This window comes from Montipora capricornis, chromosome 13 (genome assembly GCF_036669925.1).
Source record: "Montipora capricornis isolate CH-2021 chromosome 13, ASM3666992v2, whole genome shotgun sequence".
NCBI lineage: Eukaryota > Metazoa > Cnidaria > Anthozoa > Scleractinia > Acroporidae > Montipora > Montipora capricornis.
Genome location: NC_090895.1, coordinates 40,991,135 through 40,996,134, shown reverse-complemented (window position 1 = coordinate 40,996,134; position 5,000 = coordinate 40,991,135). Strand labels below are relative to the sequence as shown.

The 5,000-nt window shown below is 38.9% G+C and overlaps 1 protein-coding gene across 1 annotated transcript in view; it reads right to left on the bottom strand.

Annotated features, from left to right (window-relative positions):
* LOC138029862 (uncharacterized) overlaps positions 1 to 1,793 on the bottom strand; it is a 28,532-nt gene extending 26,739 nt beyond the window's left edge. Inside the window, exon 1 of the mRNA XM_068877679.1 lies at positions 1,638 to 1,793. The gene's annotated coding sequence lies outside the window, so the exon portion shown is untranslated. The remainder of the gene's footprint in view (positions 1 to 1,637) is intronic.
* Positions 1,794 to 5,000: the final 3,207 nt, after the last annotated feature.

The window sequence follows — 5,000 nt, the reverse complement described above, 5'->3', positions numbered from 1 at the left end:
TTATTCCCGCCGTCAGTCAGCCTTTTAAACTATCACGTTGTGTTGTAAGATGGAATCTCAAAAGCCATGTCTCTCGCCGAATATTTTATACTTAGCAGTTCCAAAGTTGAGGAATAGTAGAGCTGGGCTAGCAGGTTGTGCAATCCAATCGTGTTGTTAGAGCGGTTTTCAAGTGAGTGTCGAAAGTAATTAGATGATTACTTCACTCAGTGATTGGTTCAAATTTCTCGCGCCAAGTTTTCCAACCAATCAGAAGTGAAACCAAAACCAATCGTGACTCGCGCGTGCACATTTTCCCGCGCTTTGTGTCGGCTACATGTAATTACTTCGAGTTTTGATTGGTTTAGTGGATTGTCTCCGTCCTTTTTGATTGGCCAAAGTAATTACTTTGGTTTTGGTTTTACGACACTCAATTGAAACTCGCTCTAATTTTCTGTGTATTTGTCCACATACTTAGCGTACACTTGCCAGGTAAAATGGGCCGGAATGATAGAACGCACGACTAGACATTTTCCAACCAACTTCTACCAACTTAAACGAAGAACTGATGAAGGTCACTGGTCGAGATTCCTCTTAGCATTAAACTGTTTTGGAGCACTGAATAACTTATTTACATTGAAATCTTCATGCCAGCACATTGTTACTCCCCGCGGGTTTCTCTGATAACCATTAACAAGAGAAACCATTAAACAACACACTGTTTTTTGTGCCATATAAGGAAAGACAATTTGTGAAATGAAGAAATATAGAACGAATACCCTATTCACACCAACAAGACATGTCTAATTAAACTGGGTTTAACAAAATAAAAATAAGTCACAGAAAAATGTAGGACTGGCTTTTACATGAGATTCAGGTTTTGAAATTACAAGACATGTTTCGACAGAAACTTCTGTCATCTTCAGTTGCATGATAATGTACAAAGCGTTAAGTTGAATTTATAAGTCGGGAAAAAAAAGCTAATTATGCCAGTAACAACGGAATGTACATAAAACGTGACAATGTGAGAATTAACAGGATAGTTTTAGATTTACGTGATGCAGTTGTTGATTAAGAGAAGGTTGTTCTCTTTGAATATGAAAAGCTTCTTTTATCTTGAGTTGAAAAGTCGTAAAGGCGTGATCTAAAATATGAAAACATTCCCCTGAAGACATGGCGCGACATTGTTCGGAGTTCTGTAGGTGTTTGAAAATGTGAGAGGCCCTATCACTGACTAAGTGCTCACGCACGCGTGTGGAAAAATGCCGGATTGTTCCGCCGACATAACAGGCATTACAGCCCGCACATACAAACTTATAAACCACACGTTGTTTCAACACATGCTTTGACCTGTGATAAATTCGTAGTCGACAAAAGTCAGTAAACATGATTTAAAAAGAAAACACTTTGAAACCGTGTTTAACAAAATATGTTTAAAACATGTTTAAGGTTTGGTGTGAATGAGGCATAAGATACATTAAAAGTAACTACTTAAAACTGGAGAAACTAATCGAGTCAAAAACTATGGATTAACTCTGAAAGATTCAGGTTGTTTACACGTATAGACAAGCAGATAAAATAAGTTAGAAAGAAGGTAATCAAAAGAGAAAAAAATCGAAACTAAAATTGATTATTATTATCGACAACGTTGGAATTACCTTATCGTCATCAAGCAAAGTTGAAGATCCTTACAGAGGTCCTAGTTGGGATTGAAGCAGCTGCTGTCGTTTTGGAGTCGACATCTTTACTCCTGTTGCTCATTCTTCTGTTCTCACAAACTGAAGCGAGTCAGTTAAACGAGACCGTACAACAACTGGCTACTGGGTTACCGCATACCAGTGTAACTATAAATTCCACAGGTAACCTAAATATAGGATTTATATCAAAATATAATCTCTTCAAGATATTGGTCTGACTGTGTCGGCACGATATTCAAAACTCTTCAGAAAATATATTGTTTCGAAATAACAACAAAGATTTACATTTCAATAGGATCAAATGCGGATCTCCGACATGTAACTATTTTAAACCGCGACCTGGAGTGTCCTGTCCACGGAAGTACTCATCATATCACGGGATAAGTGATGAACTTTATTTAAGTGTCTAGTCTTTTAGCGCTCAGCAGCCCCAGTGGAGAACTAATTGGGGACACTATAAGTCGAAATCAACTCAAATCAAAAACTTTGGTTTTTGAGGAGAGGGGAAACCAGAGCACCCGGCCAAAAACCTCTCGGTGCAGAGTAGAGAACCAACAAACTCACCCCACATATGACACCGAGTCTGGGAATCGAACCCGGGTCACACTGGTAGGAAGCGAGTGCTCTCCCTGCTGCCCCAATGTTGTCAAGACTTTGAATTAGAAGTAATACTAGTTAACAATTAGACCCGTAGCCCGCAAGGGCTACGGGTCAATAGTCCATAAGGCGAAGCCGAATGGGCTATTGACCCGTGGCCCTTGAGGGCGAAGGGTCTAATTGTTTTAGTATCACCCAAATAATTGGACAGAAAAGGCAATAATAAAGTTAGCAAAAGCAAGTTGAAAATATATTTAAAACGAAAAGAAAGAAAGAAATAAAGAAAGCGTCACGCTTTTCGCTACTCGAGGAATATTACTACTAGTCCTCTAGTAGCGTAGCCAATCAAAATCAGCATTTCCATTAGTCCACTAGTTGGGTGATACTAAAGTGAAATTATCTATGCCATAATGGAATTACAAGTTTAGGGGAAATGGGTTGAACTCCCTTCGACCTGAACTCCATTATCAATATATCGACGATTAGCTTTTTTGGAAAAGTTTCAAAATCCTAGTTCCGAATTAAGTCCAGGGGATTTTTTTAAATTGTGAAATTAGGAACAGCTTTGGAATCGGGAATTCACAAACGTTTCGCCAACAGTAACATTTTTTTTGAATCCCGAATCCTTGGAGTCAAACGCAGAAAACAGGTACCTGGAATCCGGAATTTGAGAATCCGAGAAAACCTCGGATTAGCTCACACGTGATGGATTTTTTGTAATTTTCTTCATTCGTTTCCTCCGACTAAAGCTGAACAAGCGCAGCTACTCCTTCGGATCAACGAGGCTTGTTTAGCTGCTTTTAATACCTTTTATTTTGTCGTGTTCGCTATTTGTGCATTTATTTTCGCATATTTTGTTTGTCCTTCATTTCTGGTTTGTAAACATCTTTGCGTTTTACCCGTGCGAACGTGGAACTCTTGTCCACCAAGTTGAACGTGGATTTGACCGTCGAACGGTCGAAACATCGTTTTTTTATTATTAGGCTGATTTAGCAACAGAACGGGAACGTCAGTGGCGACGGCGCGCGCAGAAAAAACACCAATGAGAATTCAGAATAAAATAGACTCCACTCTTTTCTTCTTTATTCTAAATTCTCATTGGTAGTTTTGCTGCGCGCGACGTCGCCACTGACGTTCCCGTTCTTTTGCTAAATCAGCCTATTATTACAATGAAGGAAGACGATATCCTTGGAGTTGAAAAAATAGCCTTTACTAACTCGAGCTTTCCACTCCCTTCGCGGTCTTTGATCAAGTGATTGGTCACGTGCCTGAACTCAGTTTACGACTGAATGATAGTCGTACTCGTGACAATAGAGCAACAGTGAGCGCGCGCAAACCCGCTTCATTTTGGTGGGAAAAACGTGATACCGTCGTCATTTTAGTACGAAGTTTTTCAAAACTGTCGTCGTGTCAAAACAAGTCACCAGCACAGTAGCAGTTTTGGCATTTTTCAATCAGGAAAAGGCTCAGGTACCAGCAATAAGAATAACTGAGCAACTTATGCTGCTAACAAAGAGTAAGATTAATCGTCCGGGTTATAAATTTTGTAAGTATTTTCGCTGAAAACGGGCAGTCAAATCTCGCACTCGTTTTCGTCGTAGAATCTAAAGGTCCCTATTAGGCTATGTTGTGGACTCACGAGGCGGAGCCGTTGACAAAACGTGTTTTTTGTATTCCAACCCACCCAGGGGAGAGGTCAGTCCGTTCATATCCATTCCTTATCAGCGGTTATTTACCAAAAGGGGTCCTACAGTGCATCTAAGCAGCGGTTTCTCACCGTAGTTTCGGATTCGGATCTTTGCTTGATAGCAAATATCGCAGACTTTGCACTATTGGAAAGGAAATTTATAAGTATTTTCGGGAATTTAGAGAGTTTTGAGAATTTTAGAGCTTTTGTTTGGGAAATTCCAGAAAGAATTTTAGACAATTTTTCGGGAATTATACATGTAGCTAAACCTACACCAAAATGTGAAACACACGCGCGGGGCGTACAGAGCCTTCATTTTTATTCACTATAAAACCTATTGTTTCATGACTCTCTCGTAGCCTTCGTCGTCGGCATTGCGTAAGACTCGATTACTGTAATGCTCTCCTTTATGGGCTCCCTAAATATCTTGTTGACAGGCTACAGCACGTTCAGAATTCTGCTGCTCGTGTTGTTACTTTTACAGGGAAGTTTGATCACATCACCCCTGTGTTGATTGATCTCCATTGGCTTCCTGTATACTATAGGGTTATCTTCAAGTTGCTTCTGCTCACTTATAAGGCCTTAAATGGTCTGGCTCCTTGCTATCTGTCTGATCTTCTTTCTTATCGTTCCTCTTGCTACTCTCTTCGCTCTGTTACAAATAAACGTCTTGTTGAACCTAGAGCTAAGCTCACCACGTATGGTTTTCGGTCCTTTTCTTTCGCTGCTCCGAGACTTTGGAATAGGTTACCTTTGAATATTCGTTCTTGCTCCTCAGTTGCTAGTTTTAAAAGCAGACTCAAAACGTTTCTTTTTACATTATTTCTTGATAATAAATTTAATTAGTTATTTGTTTCTTTTTAATCATTTTCGTTTTTTTATCGCCTGGTTTGATATGTCTTTCATCATTTGATTTTATCATTATCATTTCAATAATTGTTGTTTGAAATAATAAGAATATTTTTATAGATCGTTTTTTAGAATTAATAATATTTATTGCATAATAATATTCCATAGAATTTAGTGTTTTTAAATCGTTT